The 22293-nt window shown below is 37.1% G+C and overlaps 1 protein-coding gene across 1 annotated transcript in view; it reads left to right on the top strand.

Annotated features, from left to right (window-relative positions):
- Window positions 1-22293, top strand: part of DNAlig3 (DNA ligase 3) — a 305218-nt gene that overhangs the window by 261987 nt on the left and 20938 nt on the right. The gene's annotated exons all lie outside the window — the stretch shown is intronic.

Below are 22293 nucleotides of genomic sequence, written 5' to 3'. Positions count from 1 at the left end.
GGCTCGTAATCTGAACAAGTGGAAGGATCCCATCAGAATTCAGCGTGCTGAACCCATTCAAGGCCTTATACACCTCAATCAGATCACTGCGCAGGTGCCCAGTCTCCAGCCACTGCAATTTGCAGAACTTAAGTGGTGCCTAGTCTCTCTTGATAAGAGGATCCCTTCATTCCCCTCACTAATCTTGTTGCCCTTCTCTGTACACGCTCAAGTAAATCTACATCCTTCCTAAAATGAGGCCTCCAGTCCTGTACACAGTACTCAAGGCATGGCCTGACCATTGCCTTATACAGAGGGATAATCACCTCCTTTTCCCTGCTAGCAAAATTCCTATATATCATTGACAAAACCCCATGACCTGCCCTGGCAGCCTGTCTGCATTGCTCAGAAAACTTCATATCTGCCTGCACAATTACTCCCAGGTCTTTTTCATTTTCTACCACCTTAAGTGTAGTACCACTTAAGTGTTAACTATAAAAGAAAAATGTGCTGTCAACAAAGCAAGCAGGCAAGCATACTGTCAATGAAACCAGTGTGCTGTGAATAACTGAATACAAGAGATACCACTGAATAATATTGTTCTCATTCTCTTGGTAATTCAGATTTTTTTTTTTTTTTTTTTGCTGGTGCAGTATATGCCTCAAGCTTCCTTGCACCTTATGGCTAATAATATTTTCAGTCAGAGAAGTAAGAATGTAGTTGGCGATAGTTTCTGATGGCTCATCGGGTAAACAATTAATCTTAAGAAGTTTAACTTGCATACCATTTTTCTCACTGAAATAATGCAATAACAATGGAAATACTTTCTCCAATTTGTGGTTGTTTGCATCGAGGGAAATTCCAAAGAATTCAGTACTACTGGCATATTTTAAATGAACATTTGAATTTTCTTTGACGAAGAAAAAGTTTCCAATGTGGATGATGATGATACACTTGCTTGAAATTTGATTGCGTGTTTTTTTAAAAAAATTTAAAAAAAATTTTTTTTTTTGTTAGTTATTGGCGCATCAGCTTCTGTGGCCATAATGCACCTCCCAAAGGTTTTGCATTTACTCTGATCCAAGCCCGAGGCGGGATTCGAGCCCACGACCTTCGGGTTGCCAGGCAGGCACTTTGCCCACCCGGCTAGCCCTGTACGGCTTTTTTAGAATTAACGTGATCTTTGATATCACATCTCTCACCCTAACTTATGTTGATAAAACATGAGCACATTCTGCATTCAGCCTCATTTTCGTTTCTTCCCTTTTTAATAAAACTCCATTCTTTCTGGGAGTTCTCATTGAAAACACATTTACGTTTAGGCGTTTTTTTAAAGTATTATACAGCTTAAACTAATTAAAAATCTGCTACAAAAATCTTCACTTATCTTTATCTATAAACTGATCGAACCAATTGCACAGAACACAAACAGGCCGTGGCTGACGACACGATTGAAGACAATGCTACGAACTCTGCTACTAATTTTTGATTGTGCACAAATGCATTTGTACAAATATATTCATAACAAGAAACCGGGACATTTAAACGTCCCGAAAAAAAGGTTTCGGGACACCTGGACAGTTTTTCATAAACAGGGACATTTGGACACCCTATGTTTATTGAAACATAGGGTGTCCAAACTATATAGGGTGTCATATCTTTATTGAAAGAGTAAAGGTGCTATCAACACTTAGTTTACTTAACCCCTTTAAATTTCCCATGTGTAAAGTACTACACATGGGAAACAGCAACCCCAGAGCAACGTATCAACTCTGTGGTACTACACTGACAGTGGTAGAGAATGAAAGGGACTTGGGGGTGGTTGTGCAGGCAGATATGAAGTTCTCTGAGCAGTGCAGATGGGCTGCAAGAGTAGCTCATGGAGTATTGTCAATGATATACAGGAATTTTTCCAGCAGGGATAAGGAGGTGATTATTCCATTGTATAAGGCAATGGTCAGGCTACACCTAGAGTACTGTATACAGGTCTGGAGGCCTCATTTCAAGAAGGATGTAGAGCTGCTGGAACGGGTACAGAGAAGGGCAACAAGATTAGTGAATGGAACAAAGGGGTGCTTTTACGAAGAAAGGCTTAAGTTTTGCAAATTACAGTGTCTGGAGACTAGGCACCAGCGAGGTGATCTGATAGAGGTGTATAAAGCCTTGAATGGTTTAAGCATGCTCAATGCTGATGGGATTCTTCCTCTAGCTCAGAAAAATCACCTGAGAGGGCATAAATTCAAATTGAGGAAAGACAGATGTAGGATAGACGTGCAGAAATTTGCCTTTAGCCAGCGGGTGGAACAGACTTCCATCCCTTGTGGTGGAGGTTGATAGTCTAAATAAGTTTAAGGCTCAGCTGGACAGGTATTTTGAACGAACAGAGGGATGAAGTGGGTTTTTTTTTTTTTGGCTGATGCTGCATAAGCTTGCTTTCTTGCATCAAATGCCTCTACTAATGCTAATGCTAATTTCGATTGAGTCACCATGCAGGTGCCTAGTTTCCATATGCTGCAAAATGAAGTAAGCAAAATAAACATACGTAAGGAACCATTCACATTACACGACAGAAAGGGAGTGTTAAAATGAAATTGTATAATGGTTATGAATGGGAGTTCGAATGTTATGTAACAGTTTTTTTTACCTAATAAATAAATAAATCGACGAATTGCAGCATTTTCCTTATACAATAGGAAGTAAGCAACCAAAAGATATTGTTATGAAGTGTAGGGGGAGGTTCAAAGTGAAAATCGCATTACATAATTTGTGAATGTCTCCTAGACAGATATACGTCATTCTCGAAAACTCAACGTTTAATTTTCTGAATTTACTATATACCGTATTTCCTAATTTGCTGTTTTTTATAAGTCGAAAATTATTAAGCAAAATAAATTTTTTACACAAATTTAATTTATTGAATAATTTTAACGAATTCTGTGCAACTCAAAATGCCTAAACAATACTGATTGAAATAATAATTTCAGTTTGGTTCTGTGATAGTTAACTTAAAAATAAAACAATGTTGATGCCTCCCATACACCGAAAGACTAAGCTGAACTCCCAAAGGACGTGAAAAATTGTGAAATCCGGATTTCGCAATTTTATGCAATCCAACTTCATGCGATTCGTTGGCAAAACGTACTAGTTGGAATTTGGCCCCATTTCATTTGATATAATTTGTAAATGCGGTTAAGCCATTGCCGTTCAACCGGTATGGTTGAACCGCTGATGGGATCATGTCATAAGGGTGGCATCTTCGAGGCTGGCATCTTACATTTCCGAGCATAAAAGCATTAACTTCATATTTTATATTGCCGTCTCCAATAAATCATTTCTCTCGAGATAGTTTTGAGAGATATTTTTTCTGCTCATACGGCTTGCATGCTCAAAAAGTGTGAGCATCCCTGTTGTAAATTGTCGGTGTTTTAGTTAATTTCAAATTTATTAGGGATATTTGTTAGTATTTTAAGGTGTTATAGGGTTATTAAATAAGAACAACAAAAAATTCAGTCGCTATCAGTGGCATAATGTATCGTTGCGGTGAGCAAACAAGTGCGTAGTTTTTCACGAAAGCTTCATCAACCGGCTAGTTATCATTAAACGTTGGTAATAACAAATATTAAATGAAATTCTCTTTTCTAAAACTACTGGTGGGTACTGCCACAATAATTATGCTTCTTATTAATTCAGTTATATACAAATATTACAAAAACGAGTTGAAAGTACTTAATATTTCAGTTATGCACGGTTTCTCGTTTCTATTCACATCCAGTCATTTCCATTAAGCAGTATCCTCTGGGACAAACTGGTCGTAAATAAAGCAAACAGTAGCGACCACTTATTATTTTGATTACAACAACTTGCTGTAATCAGATTTAATTCGGAGTCACTTCCCCCCTCCCCTTCAGATGTTATTGGATACTTGGCACATGTCTTGGGTTCATAATGAACGTTCTCGAGGGAACGTTCTTTTAAAATTGTGTAATTTAGAATAGTTTACTCTATTAATTTTGAATTCTCTGTAATATGCACTACATTTATTTTGTTTAGTGGATGCTACATCTCTGGTGTCAGGTTAGTATGTCATATTTCAATCTTGTGGTAATTGCCAAGACCTAGTTTCTTAATTTCGCTTATTACCTCTTGCGGAAATCTCTTATTTTGAACTGTAGGAGTTGCATGTTTATAATATGCTGCCCTTTAGTAACAGTAGTTGGCTTAATCTTGAATGTTGGAATTCTGAATACTCTGGGACAGTGATTTTCGACCAGTGACCTTTTTTTTTTTTTTTTTTTTTAAACAAATGGATTGGCATAAGGAAACAAGATGCATGCATTACTCATTTTCCCTAAATAGTAGCCGACCGGGCTAGCCGAGTGGGTAAAGTACCTGCCCGGCAACCCAAAGGTCGCGGGTTCGATTCCCGCCTCGGGCTTGGATCAAAGTACTGCAAAAACCTTGGGAGGTGCAATATGGCCACAGAAGCCGATGCGCCAACAACTACCAAATCAAAAAAAAAAAAAAAAAAACCCTAAATAGTAACTAGCCTTAATGTGGTACAGTAGTTGCATTTCGATTTTTGAAACTTTCTAGTTTCAAACGTTTTCAGCTGGTAGGAGCGTTGTACAGTCATTTATCTTTGCTGTGTTACAAAGGTAGGGAGTAATAGGGGCTCACCTCTGGTGAGTATGGGCTTGGCACACCAAGAAGAAGAAGAAGAAGAAATCTTTATTGTATACAAAATGCATATGCCGTACACAATACCCTTCACGGCTAGAAGCCAGGGGTTTACAGTAAAGGTTAACACAAGGTAAAAGTCTAATATAAAGGTTACAAAGGCTAATACACTGCAATAAACAAGGATGAGATAGGAGAAAAAATAATCTTATTACTAATTATACAAGTGTAATGAAATGAAAGCAAATGGAAAATTTACATATGAACGTAAATACACAACAGCATGCTATCATGCTAATTTATCCTCCAGGGAGCAGTCCTCTTACAGTGTTGGAGTCATCTGAGCAGGCGCAGAAAGTTGGAGTAATGTAGTGAGGGATCCATGGGAGTGATGGACAGGTCCTTGGGAGCAGGTTCTAATGCCCTCTGACATGGTCCTGAGAAGGAAGTCGATGGAGTAAGTTCTGCCTGTATTTTTTATCCAATGCGAACTTGTAGAGGTCGCCATCCAAGGAGTATACGTACTGCAGCATTTGCACGGGTATGAAGCGATCGGATAACTTTAACCGGTTTGGGGTGGCCTGGAGGACTGGATTGGCCCGAAGGCTTGGGACCGGGATCCTCCAACCGCAGTTGGCCCAGAAGTCTGGGTGCGAAATAATGCCAACCATCATTTTTACAGAAAAGACGAGTCTTCTCTCATGGATAATGGCAGGAAGACGTCTGATGTTTAGAGATGCTGCCATCTGGGTGGTCCTTCGTGCAGGGGGAAGTCGGAATTTCCATATAAGGTTCTGAGCTGGATATCATCATTATTCTCTTTCTTGGTGATTCCTTTCTACTTCTGATTCTTGCGCATGTGCTCTCTCACTCTCTCATGGTAACTTGGGAATTTTTTTTTTTTTTTTGGCTGGTGCAGCATAAGCCTCAGGCTTCCTTGCACCATATGGCTAATAATAATAGCAAAAACGTAGGACAAAGGAAGCCAAAACTTTTTATAGGTTCATTCCCGAGATTTTAAGATTTGTTTTGTGGCGTCAAGCAAACATTGGAACTTACATAGATGCGAAAGGTTAGAGGATAAACTGCTTTTAAACATTACTTAAAATTCCAATTTCTGTCAGCACACGATATATACAATTTATTTGTTTGAATTAAAAACAATAATTGAGCGATATATATACTGTTTTCGATCATAAAATATTGACTGCAAATATTTTTGAAACGTTATCTCAGACTAGATGTTTAAATACTTATCTTTGCATTCAGCGCAGTATCGCATGCTTTCGTAGAAATCCTGTCAAAACAGCCGAAAAATAGTAATAGCAGCACCTGATAGCTAAATTCTGACATATGATTTAATTCTCTCTCTCTCTCTCTCTCTCTCTCCCCCCCTCCCCCCCTCCAGTTTGCTGCGTGCTCTCGATGTTTTTAATAATGCGTTCGAAGCATCACCAAGAGTAATGCAAATAATATGCAGTCATATATTAAGGGAAGCACTTTTAATCTCCGTGAGATCTAAATATCTGTACTTTTTTTTTTTTTTTTTTTTTTTTTAACCCAGCATTTCTTCCTGCTATTTGATATTGCCTCGGACTTTGATCCTGCACACAATTTTCATACAGCTGAAAGAAAAACTCACAATTAGCAATTATTAAAAATTAAAAAGAACTTAATTCAGATCTCATCAGCCCATTGAACTTGTCAATCGTTGCTCCTCCCTAACTTTGGGAAGGTAAGGTCCTATTATAGTGGCGAAACTGCTGTAGTAGGCCTTTGCCACCTCCAGGTTTGCCACTGCTGGGTTCCTCACGGCTGGCTTGTTATGTTTCACATGGGGCCAAAATTTAATTTATAGTTTCGCCACTGCCCTACTATCTACATCTTTCTCTTTTTTCGCCGAGTTCATGAACGTAGCGAACAGTCTAAATTTACTATAAACTAACAATTTTAAAAGTACTGTACGTTCTATCGCATTAAGAAAGGAACATAAATGTTATCTTAATAGATACATCTCCACAGAACGTGCGTTGAATTTTCAAGTCCAAATTTGCACAAGGCCGAACCACCACCCTAATTAATATAACTTCTTATTAAATGGTCCATAACTTGTAAATCCTCCTCAGTGTCCACACTGCTTAGAACATCTACCAGTCAAACATATTCTGATTGACTGTCCACACTATCAACAACATCGAGCTTCAATACTTCAAAATCTGGCTAATCGTCGAGAACCATTGACATTGCATCATATCATTGGAGAGGACGCAAATGTTAACGAACTTTTCTGCTTTTTAAAACAAATTGGAGTGTATCATCTTTTATGAATAGGTTTCAGAACTGAAATTAATTTAAACTGGCTTCATTATTAATTATTTTCTAATATTCCTACGAATAGGCGCACTATAGCCATAGCAGCTAATGCGCCAATAAACAACCATACCCCCCCCCCCCACACACACACAACTTGTAAGAAAATAAAACACTGTTACTGTAGGTGAAACATGGTCTGACTTTACAATTAAAAACAAATGTCCTTAATAGGTTTATAGTTAATTAATTTATTAAAAACGGAGGTGAAAGGATAGTATGTATGTACAAAGGGTACTAGGAAAGTTTTGCAATACAGCTTTGTTTATTTAATTTTTTCAAAGTAATTTCCTCTACATTCAATACACCTCTCCATCCTCCGAAACCAATCTTTAAACCAGTTCTGCCAAGTTTCACTAGGGAGTAAAGCACACTCGTTGTCCCAAGCCCGTAGAAGGTCCTCATCACTGGAAAACCGCCTCCCTTTTAGCTTCATTTTCACATGCGGGAACAGTGCAAAGTCGCAGGGAGCAAGGTCTGGACTGTAGGGAGGGTGCTCGAGAAGTTTCAGTCTGTCGTGGTCAAATATTCGGTGCAAGCTTTGGCGCGGTTAGCTGGAGCATTATCGTGATGGAGGTACCAGGTATCCATTCTTGACTTTGGCCGCAGGTTCTTCATAGATCCAATGACTTTAGGCAGGCATTGTTCAGTATACCACTTAGCTGTGACTGTCTTCTGCGTGTCCAAAACGACACGTTCCACAATTCCACTCGATTTGAAAAATACAGCTAACATTTTCTTCTTTACAGATCGGGATTTTCTGACAATTACGGGTGTGTCGTCATCATCAAAGACCCAAACTTTGTTTTGAGCTTTGTTCGGCAGATCGTAATAGTACAGCCAAGTCTCGTCACCTGTCACGATGTTGTTCACATACCGAGATTGTCCCTTATCAAACTTTTTTAACATCTCCCGGCACCAAGTCACACGTCGTGTCATCTGCTCTTCAGTCAGTTGATGCGGCACCCAGAGAGAACAAAGTTTCTTCACGTGCAAATGATCTTGCAGAATCGAACGAATTGCTGGTGCATTTAGGCCCAAAGTATCCTCTATCTGTTGGTAGGTCACTCGCCTGTTTTCGTCAAGCATTTTCCTCACAGTAGTAACGTTTTCCTCCGTAACTGACGTTCGTGGCCTTCCCGGCCTCTCAGAATCCTCCAGAGTGAAATTTCCCCTTTGGAATTCTCTATACCACCTGAATATCGTTGTACGATGTGGACGATCATCATCTAGTGCAAGAGTCATTTCTTCTAAGCACTGGTCTATGGTTAAACCACGCACGAAATTATACCGCAAAACTGTCCTTATCTCATTTCGTGACCACGATGCCATCGCAAGCACTTTACACTCTCACTACTAATGAATAACTGAACCCATCGACTTGGCGCGGCGGCTACTATGCACGTATGAACATGTCTCAACATGCAGCAACAAGCAGCTTCCTGTGATTCATTGTTGCGTCATATTGCAAAACTTTCCTAGTACCCTTTGTATGTATGCAGAAAGTTATGATTACTGAATTTATAAAACGAAGTATATTTAACCTGGAATATGTTCTCTGAAATTATTTTATTGGTAAGCACAGTTCATTGTTTTTATGAATTAGTTTGATATAATTATATAACTTTGACTTCTTTAGGCTTTATTCAGGTATATTAATAACGTACTTGCTAGGTATTAAATGAATACATTCGTTAACCTTATTTAGCAGTCGCGGTTTTGAATCACTCAAGTTTTTGTGAATAATTGCACTCAGGCGCTTGACTACTAGGTATAGCTGCGTCAGGTATAAAATGATGCATTATGCCATCCTTCTCAGACAGATTTCAGCTTGCTATTTCACTTCCAGCTCTGGCCGGAGACGCTATCTCTCACTTTTTATTAAGTGCGGGCTGTATTCTTATCTCTAATTAGAATAAGGTATTCCCACGAGCTGGTATTTCTTTTCTGATTTTGATATTTGGGATATTTCTTTTCATATAATATTGTAAACTTTTCTAGATATAACCAAATTAATTGATTGCCTACCAGATAAAAGTATGTAGAGCACCATTAGAAACAGTTTTACACGTCTTTACAATTGCTAGTAATGTAAATCTCTGTGTTGCAATCAAATATTCAACTATCTACTGATCATAATATTAGCGACTGTCCCGAGGCAACAGTTGCGTATGCCATAGCAGGAACAAAACCACACTCATATAAAATGTCCAAGGGTCTACCTCTGACTCCCCATTCAACTTGAAATTCTTCTAAGCTTTGCAAAAGCAATCTTCATTTTCGTTCTATAACATACTTGACATATTTTACAAAAAAAAAAGGTAACTTCCCATATAAAAATTATATCAAAGTGTTTTTTTATATTTGTTAAGTGTGGATCTAATATTCCATTTGATCCAAGTACGAGTGGCCTTCCAGCACTATTTTTTTTCTTCACCAGTTCGCTTATTCCTTCTTCTGTATCTTTTCTGGACTCTCCACTAATAAACGCAAGGCGATTTCAGCATAAGCCGTTCAAGATCAGTGAGGAAATTGTATGAAGATAGATGGAGCGTTTGATAGATATCAAACGCTCCATGGTGTTCCTACAACTTCATAGGTTGCCATTCTCTTAATACGGTTATATTTACATTACCTACGCATCACGCCGCTCAAACAGCTGAGATCATCTTACGGAAATATGCAGTCTCGTTAAGAAGAATGTCAAAAATCGCACTATACTTTTAAAGAGGAGAAACTCGTGATCAATCTGATGTTGCCGTAAGCATAAGGTGTAACTTATTAAGGAAAACTTATTCAAAAAGCTTAAAAGCTTATCCAAGTAATGATAGGAGGATATCTTGTGATGGATGACTACATTTACGAAAGTATCACCTTTCGAGTATTAACTTCATGTTTGTACCAGAAGTAAATCCAGTGATTTATTTACTCATTTACTTTATTCAATGCCATATGAAGTATTAAATAGACAGGGTGTTGTTAAGCCGAGGTAGATAATGCGGAAAGTTTTATGCCTAGTGTTTTATATTCGTTAATTTCAGGCCATAGACTAATTTCTCCAAATTCATAAGAATCTAATATGACATTTTTGACGACTCATCCACCAAGAATTTCACAGTAACAACCCCTGTCCCAAGAATGAATGAGTGACATATATATATATTTTTTTTTTTTTTTTTTTTGTTAAGATTTTAGATTTATGACTTGTTGCATTACTTATAATAATTGCGAAAAATTACTTTAAAGTATTTTTTGTCATTTATCTTATACTCTGTCAATATCAAGATTGCTAACTCCATGTTTTCTGACGATACAGGCAAATTTCTCCCTGTCTTGTGCTATATAGTTGCTAAATCTAAGGGAAAGGCTTAAGAGAATTGTCCCATTTTACAATTAATACGGGTTAATACGCAAGTGGTCTTGAAAATGTGATTCATTTGTTGAAATTTATATGTATATGATTACGTTGTTACACAATGTATTTATATTGTGTAACAACATAATATAATTTATATTAAATATAATTTATATTTATATTAAAGAATACATTTTGTAATGGAACACTTATATTTATCTAATCTGATTGAGATTTTTATTAAAATGTTACAATAAAATTTAAAACTCTGTGAATATGTACACTTAGTAGAAAATTTGGCAACGCTCAAAATTTCTCCAATCTTGCCTTTGGGCCTAGTTTAAGCTGAAACAAAAGGCTAATGGAAACAAACCTCTCTTAATTGTTATCATTAGATTGCTCTAGCATAGTGTCCAATTGATGATTTGTCGGACATTTGCTTGTAGAAATATGGAGGTGGTTACCCCACTGTATATAAGTAGTTGTAAGATTGCACTCGGAATACTGTGTTCAAGTATAGAGCCCGCACCTAAAAAAAAGACACTGAACTTCTTGAAAGGGTCCAAAGACAATGCCTTTGGTGAGATTGGCAAAAGGGTGCCCATATGAGGAAAGACTCGAATATGTGGGCTACAGAACTTGGTAACTATACACCTTAGAAGGTGACCTAATAAAGGTGTATAAAGCTCTTGGGGGGGGGGGACAGATTTAGATTGGATTGCAGGAAGTTTTCTTTTAGCAGCGAAATTGTTAATTACTCGAATAAGTTGCATCGTGGTTGAGGGGAAATTCGAAAGTCAGCTGGATAGGTACTTACGGGAGGGAGTGTAAAATAGGCATTTTATTTATTATACATATTTTATTTATTTATTTTTTTTTTTGCTGACAGCAAAATCCTTGAACTTCCTTGCACCACCTTGAGGTTCTTGAACAACATTGGTTGGCAGCCTTTGTTTTTTTAGTTGATGTTTTTTTTTTTTTTTTTTTTTAATAATTTAAAGAAGTTTGTGTGACTTGAAGTTTGATTCACAGCAGCTGTCATTCATATTATGAAGACCCAATGAGAGGCTAATGTCATATGATTTGTTTATTAGCTAATCAAGCAAACGCGTGAAAATTACAGAAAAGTTTTTTCGTAGTGTACAAAAAAGACCCATTTAGGGAATGGTTGCCCAATTTATTTATTTTTTTTTTGTTTGTTTATTTGTTTCTTCAATTCATAGTTATTTGTATTAACCAATTTTTATAGAGATTGGTCTCGTCCCAGTAATGTGGGTATTGAATTAATGAATAAATCATTTGATTTGTCCTTGTATAAAAATAAGCCATTACTAATTGTTACGTGCGTTACGCTTTAATGCATGTCTTAATCTAATGAGATACAGGGGTGGATGAGGATGACAGAAGAAATATCCGTACATGGGTACCAGAGGGAAGTCCGAGAGAAAATTTAATGAAGCCCAAAATTTACTGGGTGAGCAGTATAAGTTTAGTATTACTCTCTCCTATGAGATTCTTGAACTGGGTCGTTTTAGATTAACATAAGGACACTCGGTGCATGAATTTACTTGACAGTCTACCGATTGTCAGTAAATTGCATGCAATCTAATGTGTAGCTGGCTGGTTTTACGAAGTTAATTTTTTTTTTTTTTTAAGCCCGTTTACATGCATATACCATAGGATAAACCATATGAACGGTGGGGCACTTTGACCAAAGTAATCGATGCGTTTAAAATTGGTTACAAACAGCAGCCTGATTCCCACAAGAAATAGAGGAGGGGATTTTAGCGACACTAGAAGTGGTGAACCATAAGCATGGAGCTGTTACCCATTGGTTGATAATAAATTTTTCCTTCAGCTAAGAGAGAGATTGGAAGTGTTGGATGTAGTTTCATTACAAACTCTGTTCCAGAAGCAAATAATGATTTCAGTATCATTATATAGGGTTGGGAGGAGGCGACTATCGTAGAGTCACGATAAGCGAAAATTGCTGCCGCCTATTCTTTTCCACATTCCAAAATATTCAGTCTTGTTTAGTGATCATCCACTTATAAAATTTAGGTAAATGTGCACAAGTTATCAAATGGAATTGACTCTTATCGAAATTTGCATTTTTAGTTTTGCAAACGTGAAAACTTTGGAATTCACCGTCGCATTTTAAGATTTATTTATAGGGCATGGAAAATCTGTTTGCTTTTCCGTAAACAAAAGGCAAAGGACAAAACGACAGTGACAAAATTTTTTATAGAAATACTGTATGTCTCCATATCGCGAGACCGTGAGAAAGTTTTCATTAAGTGGCCCTTTTTCTTTCGTTGATATATTCCGTAATGATGTATGATTTATTCTGGCTTTCTCTTTTTTTTTAAATCCTGTCAAAAATCAATAGCCACGAACTTCCTCGCCAATCTCCCTCCTCCACAAAAAAAAAAACTTTCGAATTACCTAAGATTATTCTAAAAGTCTCGGTTATGATTGGAACCTCGACTCAGGATATTATTAATAATATCATGATTATTAATATCCTTTGAAACAGCGATACACCAATTGTTATTGGCATTTTATAATACGCTGGTTGCTTTGAAGCTGGACATATGAAGTGGAGATTTCCTTTGCCCTTTTTTTTAGGTGCCTTCATTACAGAAAAATATCATAAATAAAGATGGAGATTGCTATTGGCATTGGACGGCCATTGTATGTCTGTGTAATGGGTTATTGCATTCTTAAATGCAGTTGGGCCCGTTTATAACGAATTTACGATTATAAGTTTCAGTTGCCTTTGATTTAGAGCTTAAAACATGCGTTGATGTGAAATTTCCAGTGGGAATTATTGGTAATGGCACCTATGTCTCTAGCGAAGAAGTTTTGTGGAACTTTGCGTGTTAATCCATTTTCACCCATAAAACAGCCATTCCCACTGGAGACTAATGGATCATTTTTTACAACATACAGTGCAAAAAAAAAAAAAAAAATTCGGTACCGCTTATCTGAACTATATTGTGCAACCCTATACAGTATTAACCATATGCTATTGACAAGTTCCGACAGTGACAAAAAATATTATAGAAGTACTGTATGTCTCCATATCGGGACCGTGAGAAAGTTTTCATTAAAAAATTTAAGAAAGAAAACCGAAAGTTGGTTGAATTAGCTAACAGTATTCGAAAACAGGCAGTTTTCGGTAATGTTCTGTGCAATGAAGTTGAAGTACTTGCAAATATTTTTAACATATCTCAGAAACATAAATAAGTTTTGCAGAATAATAACAAACTGTGATAATCCGGAAAAAATCAGTCGAAATCTAAAGACGCTACAAAGAGCAAAAAGATTCGCCCAGCCTCGTATTCTACACTGGTGTTCAAAGAAAGTGCATCACCCCTTAAAATTGTAATTGTCATCCGAATAATGTAAGTATATGGCAATATTTCTTACCAATTGCATCAGATAAGATTGGCACGCGTAGGTGATGACGTACTATTGCGTTAGCAGTTACTTTCAGCTTTATAATGACGCTCTGCAAGAGTTGCAGTCATTTCTGGCTTGTCAGGATGGCGAGTTACGTGCAGTTGACGCCACGAAGAAAGAGTGCTATTGTTGCTTTACTTGAGGAAGGATGTTCTTCCCGTCATATTGCTTATACAGTGTCTTGTAATCAGTGGACAGTGAGTAGATTTATTTCCAAACTCAAGAATACTGGTTCTGTTGATAGCAAAAAAAAAGAACTGGATGCAAACGAATCTCTACACTAAAATAGGACCGCGTTGTGAAGCGCTTATGCCTTAAAAATCGTAAAGCTTCTTCGTCTGAGCTGAAAAGAGAATGGGAAGAACATACAGGAGTGGTAACAAATGCAGTAACAGTCAGAAGACGCCTCTTCAAAAACGGACTTGTAGCCCGTCGTCCTAAGAAGAAGCCTTCCTCACACAAAAAATGAAAAAGGCCCGATTTATTTGGTGCAAGGAGCATGTCAAATGGACCCCCGAGCAGTGGGAGTCAGTTATTTTCTCGGATGAGAAGAAATTCAACCTGCATGACTCTGATGGGAGACAAACGATTCGGGGTAGACGTGTTGAAGAATACCATCCAGACTGTATGATGTCTAGAGTGAAATTCCCTACCAGCGAAATGATATGGGGATGCATTTCTTATCATCTGCAGTTTATAAAAGTTTCCGTAAATGCCAATGGATACCTGGCTATATTTGAAGGCAAATTGCTGCCAACCATTAGGGACCAGTTCAACCTGCCAAGTAACTGTATCTTTCAGGACGACTCTGCTCCTTGTTATCAGGTGAAAAGTGTAAGTAGACACTTCTGTAGTTACTTTAGCTTAATTTCTGCATTAGAGGTTCGACAGTAATGTGTTTATATTTGTTACAGGTGAAAAAATGGTTGGAAGAACGATCCATTGAAACTGTTAGCTGGTCAGGAAACAGCCCGGACATAAATCCTATAGAGAACTGTTGGCATCGTGTGGAATCTGCAGTTGCCAGAAAGAAACTAAAGACTCTTAGTGAACTTCAGGAAGCCATAATTCGTGTTCGGAACCACGAACTATCAGTTGATTATCTTCAGAAATTGATCTTGTCAATGCCTTGACGGTGTGCTGCTGTCATCAGGGCCAGAGGCGGTTCAACTAACCATTAGTTTGCACCTGGTGAACTTTTCATTTTGTTTTCCATTTAAAATGATAAACTGAAGCAAATTGGGGGCGTCTGATAACATTTCAGCCATAATTGTGGTGTTTACCAAAACTGTTGTATAATGGTTGCAAATGTTCATTTTGGAATATTTTGAGAGCACCTGTCAAATATTACTTAGCTTTTGCCTTAACTATTAATAATTAAATTTTGTTTATATTTCTATTTGTGATGCTAGTCATTAATGTAACATACCATCGCGAAAAGAGTTAGAAATGTAAAATTCCTAGGTGATGCCCTTTCTTTGAACACCAGTGTATATTTAATAGTCTTTTTCAGCGGTTCTCGAAAGGCGGAAGTCAAAACCTCTCGATCTGGGACTAGTTTTTCGAACGCGAAAACGTTGTACGCGGATTTGATTCGTTGCAGTGAATTAAAGATCGACATAGCATACACTGGAACCAAGACCAATTCAACCAGCGGATTTTAAACTGTGATCGTGTCATAAGTGGTTATTCGTAATTGGAGGTTTATAAAGCTGACGAAACAGGACGACTGTTTTATCAACTGTTAAATGTGAAAGGGATAACGCAAACACTGCCTTATGGTTCGCCAGTCTTTCATTGCTATATGGCGCCTACTAGAACGATCTCTGTGATTATTGAACACTATTGTTTTACTAAGTGCCATCATCTCTTCCCCCCCCCTCCTTGGTCCAAAGAAGGTTTCATAGCGGTCCCTAAACGTAGCCTATAAAGTTTTAGTATATTAAGAATAATGGATCAAGAACGTTGTACCTTCTGGTATGTTTCAATAAAACTAAAATTTTGTTACCAACACGTGGTTGTGTTTCTTCGTTTAAGGTACTTCCATGTAATGTTCATTAGTAATTGTATTAGAATGCGCTGACTAGCCTGAATGGAAAAACCGATTTTACCTCATGTGTTCTGATATAAGTGCAATTTTAATTACCGTATTTATTTGCTGAAAAACGTTGCTAAAATTTTCCTTGCGTTTTATGGCAGGAATATACATTAGGTGTATGCAGTGATATAGTTTTTTTTTTTTTTCTTAAATCAGGCTATATTGTTGTTACCTGGCATATCCAAGTGAAGCCTTCTCATGGCCCCCTATAACCCGTCAATATTTCCAAGAAAAAATATCAGTAAAATCCTACCTCTTTTTAGAAACCTCAAGTCTTTCAAGAAATTCGGAATTAGCAGTGCCCTTCATGGCATTGAACACAATGAACTCGATAAAGAAAGTGGAAGGTTCAGACCATAACATCTGTAATGTTGAATTCGCCTGTACCGAGTTTTTGAGACTATAACGAGTAAATTCGTACTACGCAAGTGTTGACCAAAATAAAGCTATTTTGTTTAGTAAGAATTTGTGATTTTGTGTCAGGCATATGCAATAAAATATTTCTTTCCCCAAAAATTAGCCTTCTAAAACCTGAACGTGTCTTATAGTCTGGAAAACACGGTAATTTGAAGCAAGGCAAACCTGCCGTACCGCCAGGTCCGCCAAGCTGTAGTGGCAAGGGAATCCGGACGATTGGTTTGGCATGGTTGTAAAAGAGCAGAGGGAGGGGGAGCCCTTTCGTGAATCTCATGGAACACCTGAATTAGTAGTTTTTGCTTATATGATAAATGTGTTTTTTCTTTTTTTTTTAATTCCGTTTTCTTTAAATTTGGATTCTTACTCATCTTTTTTATAAAGGCATTCCAGTCGGTTGCTGTCATTAATCCTTTCCGAAACGATTCATGCTAGTCACTTATTTTATGTAACTCATTTAACTTTCTTTGGTCATGTAGAATGGAATCGATTGACCTTATATTAGCCATAAAAAATAATAAATAAATAAAGTTCTTCGCCGAAGACTGCTACAGATCCTGGCATGCATGACAGTGGCACTAGAAACCGCCACTTTCTTGTTAATCTAATAATAAAAAGAAGAGGATTTGTGAGCCAAATAACTCAGACAACAGCGGACAAGTTAAGAACAGACAAATAACAAACCCGTTTATTAGTTAATATTATTGAATGGAACTGTCTTATTACTGTTGCATCGAACTGCCTTATTGTGTAGGTGTTTTAAGAATGTGAATGGAATATTGGATTACAAAATATTGATATGTCTCAGAAGAAATATATTGAGCTTAACATGTAATGTATTAGGGAACGTCTCAGTTATTTATGTTGTAATAACTAATAAAGCTAATCCCTCCTACTTGGACAGATGTTCAAAATCTTAAGATAGGAGTGCAAATATGAATCACTCTTTGCTATTGTGGTGTTTAGGATTCTTAACAATACTGATAATAGTGATGCATCTAGCTATTTCGGTTAATATTCATCTTACTTTGCTATAAATATGTAATATGTACTTATTTTATATGCAGCATGATCAGTATATAAAACAATTTATTGGTTTTATATGTTTTTTTTTTTAGATATTTTTCTATTTCTTTCCAGTTCCTTGAATATTTTTCCAGTTCATAACGATTAGTACGAATAAAATATAATACAGCAAATTCATTTCAAATTTTATTAAAATAAGATCCGAGGTGGTCGTTTATTTTTGTGCAATACTAAGGAAATTCTAACGGTGAGGCTACAGTATGACAGATCAATGCCATTACGGAGTTTTAAGCAACAGTTTAGGGAATTCACCATTGTCACTCTTTTGGAGAGTCTGGATTCAAATCTTCAAAGATTGGAATTCTTTTAAGGCCTCTTCAGGCGAGGCTGTACAGTAGTTTGAGGTATAGGGGTAGAGTATTTCAGCCGCACAACACGGAAATAACATTTGTTAATTTTTGGTAGCTTTCACTGATTAATATTACTGTTAGTATTAACCATACAGTGCAAGGAAGCCTCAGACTTTTGCTGCACTGACCGAAAAAAAAAGTAGATAAGAAAGTACAAATTATGTGCAAGCCGACCGGGCTAGCCGAGTGGGTAAAGTACCTGCCCGGCAACCCAAAGGTCGCGGGTTCGATTTCCGCCTCGGGCTTGGATCAAAGTACTGCAAAAACCTTGGGAGGTGCAATATGGCCACAGAAGCCGATGCGCCAACAACTACCAAATCAAAAAAAAAAAAAAAAAAACAAATTATGTGTTTCCCTCCTCATGTGGGTGACTATTCACTTTACTTTTGAATTTCTTCAAACCGTCAGTCTCAACTACCTGTGGATGCAACTTGTTCTGGTAATCACTGGCTAGTTGGCTAAAATAAAACTTACTACAATCTAATCTAAACTTTTTTTCCTGTAACTTGAGTTTATGATCTCCAGTTCCGGAATTCTTTATAACAGTGAAATTTTTTTTTTTTTTTTTGGCTGATGCTGTATAAGCTGGCTTTCTTGCATCATATGCCAATGCTAGTTCCGCCTTCATTCATTTTACCAACCCCTCTTAGAGTGTTATAAACCTCAGTCAGGTTCCCTCTAATGTGGGTGGTTGCCAAGCTCTGTAGCTCACCTAATTGGAATCTTTCCTCGTATGGTCGTCCTTTTGGCGATCTCAATATGCAAGTTGCCCGTCTTTGGACCCCTTCAAGAAATTGTCTTTTTTCTGATCGGGTCTTCATACTTGAACATAGTATTCCAATGAAATAAATAAAATGAAAAAAGAAAATATTATTTAGAATTTAGAAACTGATACGTGAGAGGTGTGATGATCATAAAGTTCGAGGACTGACATGAATATTACCCGTTTATTCAGTCAGTCTGAATTAGCGCTCGTTGAATCAGAGGTGTTTTATGTTTCGTCGCATTTTAAATTGAGTTTTACAGAGGAGCGAATTTGCTTAAAATTATGATTGAAAGTAACGAAAAGTGCAACAGAAACCCACGAAATGTTAAAAGCAGCTTTTGGAGAAGATGCCGTGTAGTTTTTAGTGGTTCGCTAAGTTGAGCGTCACTTGCTTGTCGACAAGGATCCGTTTGGTCACCTTTAGACTTCGAAAAACCAATGGATTAATTGCTCGTGATCTGATCAGGAATGATCAATATTTACTTATCCGCGAAGTTGTTAGTGAAACTGGTATTTTTTATGAGATATGTCAATTGTAAACGAAAAGAAAAGAAATTGGGAATGTGACGCGTTTCAGCCGATTTTGTGCCTCACATCCTCTTTGATGATCAGAGAGAGCAGAGAATTCTGGAATTGCAGGGTTTCGTCAGCGTGCTGCTTATTCAACCTTCACATTTGATCGAGAGTCTTGATTTTTGTGGGCCTTGGAGAAGACAGAATCTTCCACTGAGAGGACTGGAACTTTGTTTCTTTCAAAGACGGAAGGCTTCCTGTTCTCCAAGACCCCAAAACCAAGACAATCTTGATGAAATGTGACGCAACATGCATATCGTATTTTTTGACTCACGGAGTATTGTCCATTATGAATTTGTACGGCATTATCCAGTAATGAATAAGAAATATTGAAAAACAGTTCTGTGGTGATTGTGCTATAAAACTGTTTTAAGAACGATTGGCGCATGCATCATTACGACGTTCCCTGAACACTCGGCTCTTTCCATTCAATATTTTTTTTTTTCGAAACTTTCCATCACTGGGCCCCCATCCATACCGGATGGGGGACCAGTGATGGAACAACGAAAAAAAAATCACGGAAAGTTATATTCGTGAGTATACCACTCACGAATATAACTTTCCGTGATTTTTTTTTTTTTTTTTTCAGCCGCTTTGAAAAGGCACAGATTCGAAACGACTGAGCAAACTTTCTGAAAAAAAATTTCTTCCTGTGTCATTCTGAATGACACAGGAAGAAATATAAGCAATCAAACCCTTACGTCTTCATGAATGGGATAATTGAATGACTGGGTTATTCCCTCTGCATTAAAGAGTGAGATGCCTTTTTAAATGTTTGAGCTGCTGAAATTTTTATTTTTTGGGTTTTGCACCCATTAGTTAAATGTGAATGTACTATACTTCAGAACAACTTGCTTTCAACCAGTCGGTCTCAAAAAATAAAGAAGGTACTACAAAAAACAGATAATCTCGTTGTCTTTCAAACGAACTTTGCATTGAAATAGGAAAAAAACGTGCTCACCACGACAAAAAACGAAATCAAGAAACTGCCTTTTCCTGTAGAGTTCAAAGTTGTATTAACTTCGTTACATTAAAATATTGATTTCAGCAAGAACTTGTATGAATTTAAAGATGATTATTTACATTTATACTCGTGCGGTTATACGTCACTTTGGAGATCAAATGTTGAATTTTTACGGTATAGTGGTTTCGTCATTTGTCTATCGTGTGGAGAGGTCAGGATTCGAGTCTCATTGCGCACTGCAAGAATTTCTGAAGGTCCTTTCAATCAGAACTGGATTGGCCACACCACAATGATAAACATTGTACCCCTGTAAAAAATGCATTTATTTACTTCTTTTTCTTATTTTTTTCCTGGTTCAGGCCTTTTCGGACTTAGGCCCTACAACAGCTGTTGTGGCTCTGGTAAAAGTAATAAAAAGACAACCAGGTAATAATTGTATGGTAGAGATAAATTTTTTTCGTTACGACACATTTTCAGAATTGCACTAGGTATCGTTCTTCGCTGTTTGAAATTGCGAGAAAGAAAATAAATCAGTTTTTGTAATTATCTATCTTTTACCACAGAAATTTCTATGCGGTAAAAGAGTGGTTCATTACAAAAATTAACCTATGGATAATACCACGTGGCGTCATTTCCAAATTATATTAGGGGGTAAAAAATGCTTTGCAGCATTTATGAGTTATATTGAACAAGAATGAAATATGTTTGAAATATATATGGGATTTGTGCCGTCCTCACTGTGGCGTCATTTATCACATCACGAAAAACAAATCAAAACAGGATCAAACTTATTAATTAATTCTCGCTTAGATTCAATAACTAAAATTTAAATAGGATAAACGGATTTAATGTGCTCATGTTTTCCAAGGTCTTTTTCTGCAAGCTGTTAGTTCAATATCTTTTTAATAAATAGCGCATCTGTTGCAATGAACACCTGATATATCTTGTGATAATGTTCAATAATAATGCGCTTAAATGGTCACTGATTTGGGGTTCTGTCATTTATGTGATCGAGAGCTGTGTCATAGGAGTAGTTACCCCTTGACACATACGTAATAAATACTTGTATTGGTGATCAGTGTGTTCCGCCCATCGATACATTTGCGACTGATTGAATGTATGTCAGCTAAGGCACAAAATGTGTAATTTCTCACGATACTTTGTCCACCCTAACTTTAATCCTGACATAACGAAATACGTAATCCAATAAAGATCTCTCATTGGTTAGTTGACGAAATATCAATGTATTGTGTAACAATTGATCAATGAGAGTTTTACTCAATGACGTAATTTGTGTTTTTATTAATAATTTATTAATGATTTAATAATTGTTTTTAATTTATTAATATTCATGCTTATGGCAGATAAAATAATACTCTGTGCATTGCGCACATCTGAATTTTAAACTTTGCATTGAAAGAAAATCAAGAACTAGTATGTTACCCGTATTCTATGCTGCATTTTAAATGTAAAATTTGCGTTGTAGGCTAGCGTGGTTTAAATTACAGTACTTAACGTTGAACATACACTACCAGGCTACTTTATAATGATGTGCAGATAATTGCAACAATCTATGGAAAATTGTGTAAACAATACGAATTGTATAAATCTATGAGGAAAAAATATTTAAACAGAGGAAGGGAAAGCGCTGTAAAGTTGTGTGACTACTCGTGAGCAAACAATTTTCCGGAAATTGGGAACGGACAGGATTTCACAGATTTCTAAAGAGGTGTGACTGTTGGCGTTCAGCGATCGGTTACACTTCTTCAGTTCAAAGTGAAGTATCATTTGAATCGTTAACGAATGGAAAACTTCCGTAAAACATTGGTGAACAGACTTAACTGCGGCTGAAAATGTAAGTTGGTGGAGCCGATGTGCTCGACGGTCTGCAGTGTATTATCATGTGGGGTCGTCGCTAAAAGACGGAGCATTTATCCTCTGCATTTAATAGAGGAAATCCAAGTAATTTCAAGGTGACAGTGCAACCGTCCACCAGCTGAGGTGGGTGGTTGCATCTCTCCTAGCCAACCACTCTTCAGATCTGCATCCCATTGAGCACACATAGGATGAACTGAAAAGACGTGTTCGTCAGCACAATCCTCTGCTGTCAGTCCAGTTACATGACTGGCCCAATGTTTCTCGTATCACCTTTTTACACCTTGTTGACTCAGTGCCGTATCGGACTAATGGAAGTAC

The sequence above is a fragment of the Mastigoproctus giganteus genome, chromosome 5 (assembly GCF_048544385.1).
Source record: "Mastigoproctus giganteus isolate SK-2022 chromosome 5, ASM4854438v1, whole genome shotgun sequence".
Lineage (NCBI taxonomy): Eukaryota > Metazoa > Arthropoda > Arachnida > Uropygi > Thelyphonidae > Mastigoproctus > Mastigoproctus giganteus.
This window is presented reverse-complemented; position numbering and strand designations above follow the sequence as displayed.